The 7,494-nt window shown below is 41.9% G+C and overlaps 1 pseudogene; it reads left to right on the forward strand.

The window, feature by feature from the left end:
- The first annotated feature begins 4,335 nt into the window (after nucleotides 1-4,335).
- LOC135275397 (heterogeneous nuclear ribonucleoprotein A1-like) lies at nucleotides 4,336-6,949 on the forward strand (annotated as a pseudogene).
- The last annotated feature ends 545 nt before the right edge of the window (nucleotides 6,950-7,494 follow it).

Below are 7,494 nucleotides of genomic sequence, written 5' to 3' on the forward strand. Positions count from 1 at the left end.
ACCACCACACTCTGCTAATTTTGTATTTTTAGTAGAGACGGGTTTCTCCATGTTGGCTTAGCTAGTCTCCAACTCCCGACCTCGGTCTCCCAAAGTCCTGGGATTACTGGAGTGAGCCATTGCGCCCGGCCCCGTTATTTTTTGTTGTTGTTGTTTGTTTGTTTTTAAACTATAAGTCTCTCCTTTATGCAGCCCTTCCCAAAAATTAAGCATTGAATTGAATTATGCCAGGAGAAATGATTCCATCCCTAAAGGAGGTATTTTATGTGGAATTATTATGATACAGTACTGGGAGTCTTTTCCTTGTGATAGTTCTGGCTGTATCACAAAATACTAGTTTTCTTTTCCTTTTCTTTCTTTCTTTCTTTTTTGAGACAGAGTCTGGCTCTGTCGCCCTCCGCCTCCCAGGTTCAAGTGATTCTCCTGCCTCAGTCTCCTGAGTAGCTGGGACTACAGGCGTGTGCCATCACGCCCGGCTAATTTTTTGTGTTTTTAGTAGAAACTGGGTTTCACTGTGTTAGCCAGGATGGTTCCAATCTCCTGACCTTGTGATCCACCCACCTCGGCCTCCCAAAGTGCTGGGATTACAGGCATGAGCCACCGTGTTTGGCCCATAGTTTTCATTTTTGGATTAAAATGAGTTTCAAAGGTAACCGTGGAAAAACAAATACTGAAACCAGTCTAGTGGGTTCTGTGGAAAGGCAGTTCTCCTTTGCCTTGGTTAGAGTTGGAGGGCTTATTTGCCTTGAGACCAGATGGAGTGACATTTATATTGTTTTTGCTTGTTTTTCCTCTTCTGTAGTCATTCTGTGTCTGCTGTGTCTGTTCTCCTGTCTGTGGAAAGCCCTCTAATTTGGGGACTCCAGCTTGTGGCTTTATGCTTGGCTTTGCCCAAGAGATGGAGTTCTGGGTCTTAATACTTAGTGTAAATGCAATCCTACATTAGTTTTTTTCGTATGTAACAGATGAATCTTATCTTTGCTTCATAGGAGTATTATTTATCTGAAGCGTTTTGATTTGTTCAAGAGAATAATACCATTTGTTAGGGAATTTCTAAAGATTACCCAGAAGTAATTTGCTTTCTTTATTTCCTATTTCTGCTTCTTTGAATTAGCTTTAATTATACTCTAATGAGTTCCTTACTCTCTCTCAGCACCCTTCTGCTAATAGAAAATGGTTGGGTAGCGAAGATCTATGCATGGAAGCAGAGGTTCTTTGCCTAGAGAACTAGCTCCAGCTGCACTTGGACCTTTGGACTGACTCTGTCTCCAATACAATATTGCTATCTTTGCATGAGGATGAAGCATGAACTGGTGACTTGGGAGACCAATGGTACAAGATACTCCAGAAGAACAAGTTTGTTTTTATTCTGTACTTTCTCTCAAAAAAAAACAAACAACAACAACAAAAAAAAACTATTAGCCAACTATGACATGGGCAGCTAGAAATAACTGAAAGAAAGTTCTTTGTGTCTCTGACAGTGGGTTTTTAGGTTAGTCCATGGCTGTGAGAGAGGATTGGACTTAAAGATTTTGAAACTTTAAGAAAAGCTAAATCTAGGCCAGGTGCAGTGGCTTACACCTGTAATCCCAGCACTTTGGGAGGCTGAGGTGGGCAGGTCACCTGAGGTGGGCAGGTCACCTGAGGTTGGGAGTTCAAGACTAACCTAACCAACATGGAGACACTTCACCCTGTCTCTATTAAAAATACAAAACTAGCCAGGCATAAAGACGCATGCCTGTAATCTCAGCTACTCAGGAGGCTAAGGCAGGAGACTCTCTTGAACCCGGGAGGCAGAGGTTGCAGTGAGCCGAGATCATGCCATTGCACTCCAGCCTGGAGTTTTGAGAGCAAAACTCCATCTCAAAAAACAAAAAAAGAAAAAGAAAAGAAAAGCTAAATCCTCTGTGATAGAAAATTGATGTTTGTGTTTGGAAATTATTTCTTATGACTTAGAGACTCATTTGTTCTACATTTATTTATTTATTTATTTATTTATTTATTTATTTATTTATTTTGAGACAGAGTCTCACTCTGTCGCCCAGGCTGGAATGCAATAGCACGATCTCAGCTGACCACAACCTCTGCCTCCTGGGTTCAGGTGATTCTTCTGCCTCAGCCTCCGGAGTAACTGAGATTACAGGCGCCCACCACCACACCCAGCTAATTTTTGTATTTTTAGTAAGGACAGAGTTTCACTGCTGACCAGGGTGGTCTCAAACTCCTGACCCCATGATCTGCTCGCCTTGGCCTCCCAAAGTTCTGGGATTACAGGTGTGAGCCACCACGCCCAGCCTGTCCTACCCTTTAGACTGTAGCTAGGTCCAAGTAAAAGATTAGTTCACTTTTTTTCATTAATCTTTGCTAATGATACTATTGTTACAAACTCCTTTCTGCCTTAGTTTCTCTTTTTGTAAAAGATAAACTTGTATTTCCTGGGTAAATGTAAGTACTTGGGGATCTGACATAATCAGCTTCCATTCATTCAGTGAATATTTATTTGTTGGCATTCAGTATGCCAGGTCCAGTGCTGGAGAATCCAAAAATTTAAAAATTTAATAAAGCAGTTTCTATTGGGAGAAATGAGAAAGCTTATATTTAAAATTCCTAATGAAAAATGCTGTGATGTAGAGACATGCAGAAGAAAGTATAAAAAGGGGACACCTAACTCAGCTGGGGATGAAGGGCAGCTGAGATAGAAGAGGAATGTCAGCTGACAGGAGCCAGTTTAAAGCATGAGAGGTGTTTCAGACAGAGGGCTCTGCAAGAATAAACATAGCCTGAGAAGAACATTTGAGGGATTCTACATCTAGTTTGGTTGGAATGAAACATGAGTATGAGAATGTGGACCAGCTGGGCACAGTGGCTCCCGCCTATAATCCCAGCACTTTGGGAGGCCAAGGCAGGCGGATCACGAGGTCAGGAGTTTGAGACCAGCCTGATCAACATGGTGAAACCCTATCTCTGCAAAAATTAGCAAGGCATGGTGGTGCACTGTAATCCCAGCTACTCAGTAGGCTGAGGCAGGAGAATCGCTTGAATTCGGGAGGCAGAATGTCTTCCTGGGCAACAGAACGAGACTCCATCTCAAAAAAAAAAAAAAAAAAAAAAAAAAAGCCAGGCATGGTGGCTCATGTCTGTAATTCCAGCACTTTGGGAAGCTGAGGTGGGTGGATCACAAAGTCAGGAGTTCGAGACCAGACTGGCCAATACGGTGAAACTCCAACTCTTGAAAAACACAAAAATTAGCCAGGCATGGTGGTGCATGCCTGTAGTCCCAGCTATTCCAGAGGCTGAGGCAGAAGAATCACTTGAACCCAGGAGGCAGAGGTTGCAGTGAGCCAAGATTGCACCACTGCACTGCAGCCTGGGCGACAGAGCTAGACTCTGTCTCAAAAAAAAAAAAAAAAAGCAGACCGTGTGGACCAATGAAGTTGAGGATGTAGGTAGGGGCTGCATGTTTTAAGTTGATGCTAGGCTTTCATGGAGTAAATGAAATTTAATAAAAGTTTATCTGGCCAGGTGTGGTGGCTCACACCTGTAATCCAAGCACTTTGGAGGCCAAGGCGGGCGGATCACCTGAGGTCAGGAGTTCAAGACCAGCCTGACCAACATGGTGAAACCCCATCTTTAAAAAAAAAAAAAAAAAAAAAGTTTATGATCTATTCCAATGTGCTTTCCTAATTCTTCTTTGGTTTAGCAATAAGAAAACCAAAATGTATAGAATTGAAAAAATATAAACATAAGCCTATTAAAAAAAAATCACACTCTCTGTTTTGCCAAATAATATCTTCTATAATCTGGGTTCTCCAATAGCCATTAGAGTAGATTATAGCAAGTCTTAATCATCAAAATATGCTAAAAGAATGTAGATTTTGGGAGAAATCCTAAAAAAGATTTAGAAAAGTCTGTAGGTGACAGATAATTTGAAGGAAGTTGAAAGCCTTTGCTGACACAGCAAAAAGAACATACCTTCAGGGTTTGATTGATAGAATTTTCTTTTTTTCCCCCCCTCCTCCAAGTTATTGGTAGAGACATAGTATTTTGATACTTGTTTTTCTTTAAGAATATGGAAGATGTCAGAATCTTGTATTACTATATAGTGAACAAACAAAACCATTCTCTCTTTTTTTTTTTTTTAAATAGGGTTTCACCATGGTCTTGATCTCTTGACCTTGTGATCCGCCCGCCTTGGCCTCCCAAAGTGCTGGGATTACAGGCATGAGCCACTGCGCTCAGCCCAAACAAAACCATTCTCTAAAAGACTAGGTTGGCCGGGCGCGGTGGCTTATGCCTGTAATCCCAGCACTTTGGGAGGCCGAGGCATGTGGATCACGAGGTCAAGAGATCGAGACCATCCTGGTCAACATGGTGAAACCCCGTCTCTACTAAAAATACAAAAAAAATTAGCTGGGCACGGTGGTGCGTGCCTGTAATCCCAGCTACTCAGGAGGCTGAGGCAGGAGAATTGCCTGAACCCAGGAGGCGGAGGTTGTGGTGAGCCGAGATCGCGCCATTGCACTCCAGCCTGGGTAACAAGAGCAAAACTCCGTCTCAAAAAAAAAAAAAAAAAAAAAAAGGACTAGGTTAAATTAACTTTTAACCACACTTACCTAAGTGAAACACTCCATAAGCCATACTTTATTAAGATTTTATATAATTTGAAAAATTTTACATCATCTACTTTGACCTGTCAGTTTGCAAAAAAACTGTTGTTATATTTTTCCAATTTTCAGGACATTTTTAGATATTACAATTTTAGATCATCAAGTAATTTATGTAGTAACTACCACTCAGAGATTTTTGGGGCTAAATATATTTACTCCCTTGTTTACACTTCTTATTCCAATTTAGTTAATTTAATTAGATGAAAATTCACAATAAAAAGTACAGAAGGTGCCAAATTAAAAGAATAATACTACATATAAAATTTCTGTGATAGTTACTAACAATAGTGGTACTTGATTTCAAGTTTCTCTAAAATATCATCTTAGTTTTGTTTTTGAATTATTATTTAACAAGTCCCCTACTTTTCCCCTTTTTTCTTTTTTCTCCTGAGATGGAGTCTTGAGCTGTTGCCCAGGCTGGAGTTCAATGGCATGATCTTGGCTCACTGCAATCTCCACCTCCCAGGTTCAAGCGATTCTTCTGCCTCAGTCTCCCAGGTAGCTGGGATTATAGGCGCGTGCCACCACACTAAGCTAATTTTTTGTATCTTTAGTAGAGACGGGTTTCACCATGTTGACTGGGCTGGTCTTGAACCCCTGACCTTGTGATCTGCCCACCTCAGCCCAGGCTGAAATGCAATGGTGTGATCTTGGCTCACTGCAACCTCCACATCCCAGGTTAAAGTGATTCTCCTGCCTCAGCCTCCAGAGTAGCTGGGATTACAGGCACCTGCCACTATGCCTGGCTAATTTTTTGTACTTTTAGTAGAGAAGGGGTTTTACCATGTTGGTCAGGCTGGTCCCGAACTCCTGACCTCAGGTGAGCTGCCCGCACTGTTTCAAGCAAGCCAGGAAATATGGTGATTCTAGTAATAATAAAAAATGGAGGACATTCGTCAGTTTGCTCCTTTCTGCCCGTGGATGCTGCCGAAGAAGCATCGTTAAAGTCTGTCTTCTCCCTGCAATCATGTCTAAGTCAGAGTCTCCTAAAGAGCCGGAACAGCTGAGGAAGTTCTTCATTGGAGGGTTGAGCTTTGAAGCAACCGATGAGAGCCTGAGGAGCCATTTTGAGCAATGGGGAACGCTCACAGACTGTGTGGTAATGAGAGATCCAAACATCAAGCGATCCAGGGGCTTTGGGTTCGTCACGTATGCAACTGTGGAGGAGGTGGATGCAGCCATGAATGCAAGGCCACACAAAGTGGATGGAAGAGTTGTAGAACCAAAGAGAGCTGTCTCAAGAGAAGATTCTCAAAGACCAGGTGCCCACTTAACTGTGAAAAAAATATTCGTTGGTGGCATTAAAGAAGACACTGAAGAACATCACCTAAGAGATTATTTTGAACAGTACGGAAAATTGAAGTGATTGAAATCATGACTGACAGAGGTAGTGGCAAGAAAAGGGGCTTTGCCTTTGTAACCTTTGACGACCATGACTCTGTGGATAAGATTGTCATTCAGAAATACCATGCTGTGAATGACCACAACTGTGAAGTTAGGAAAGCCCTGTCAAAGCAAGAGATGGCTAGTGCTTCATCCAGCCAAAGAGGTCGAAGTGGTTCTGGAAACTTTGGTGGTGGTCATGGAGGTGGTTTTGGTGGGAATGACAACTTTGGTCATGGGGGAAACTTCAGTGGTCGTGGTGGCTTTGGTGGCAGCCGTGGTGGTGGTGGATATGGTGGCAGTGGGGATGGCTATAATGGATTTGGTAATGATGGAGGCAATTTTGGAGGTGGTGGAAGCTACAATGCTTTTGGCAGTTACAACCATCAGTCTTCAAATTTTCGACCCATGAAGGGGGGAAACTTTGGAGGCAGAAGCTCTGGCCCCTATGGTTGTGGCGGCCAATAGTTTGCCAAACCATGAAACCAAGGTGGCTATGGTGGTTCCAATAGCAGCAGTAGCTATGGAAGTGGCAGAAGATTTTAATTAGGAAACACAGCTTAGCAGGAGAGGAGAGCCAGAGAAGTGACAGGGAAGCTACAGGTTACAACAGATTTGTGAACTCAGCCAAGCACAGTGGTGGCAGGGCCTAGCTGCTACAAAGAAGACATGATTTAGACAAATACTCATGTGTATGGGCAAAAAACTCGAGGACTGTATTTGTGACTAATTGTATAACAGGTTATTTTAGTTTCTGTTCTGTGGAAAGTGTAAAGCATTCCAACAAAGGGTTTTAATGTAGATTTTTTTTCTTTTTCTTTTTCTTTTTTTGCACCCATGCTGTTGATTGCTAAATGTAATAGTCTGATCGTGACTGAATAAATGTATTTTTTTTTTAATGTGCTGTGTAAAGTTAGTCTACTCTGAAGCCATCTTGGTAAATTTCCCCAACAGTGTGAAGTTAGAATTCCTTCAGGGTGATGCCAGGTTCTATTTGGAATTTATATACAACCTGCTTGAGTGAAGAAGCCATTGTCTTCAGAAACCTTGGTGTAGTTGAACTAATAGTTACTGTTACTGTTGTGACCTGAAGTTCACGATTAAAAGGGATTACCCAAGCAAAATCATGGAATTATTGGTGATAAAGATGATTGTTGGCACATCCTATGCAATATATCTAAATTGAATAATGGTACCAGATAAAATTATAGATGGGAATGAAGCTTGTATATCATCCATTATCATGTGTAATCAATAAACGATCTAATTCTCTTGAGAAAAAAAAATGGAGGCCAGGTGCAGTGGCTCACGCCTATAATCCCAGCCCTTTGGGAGGCCAAGGCTGGCAGATCACCTGAGGTTGGGAGTTTGAGACCAGACTGACCAATATGGAGAAATCCCGTCTTTACTAAAAATACCAAAAATTAGCCAGGCATGGTGGCCA

This window comes from Aotus nancymaae, unplaced genomic scaffold (genome assembly GCF_030222135.1).
Source record: "Aotus nancymaae isolate 86718 unplaced genomic scaffold, 86718_ANA_hifiasm-v0.15.2.pri h1tg000016l, whole genome shotgun sequence".
In the NCBI taxonomy this organism is placed as follows: domain Eukaryota; kingdom Metazoa; phylum Chordata; class Mammalia; order Primates; family Aotidae; genus Aotus; species Aotus nancymaae.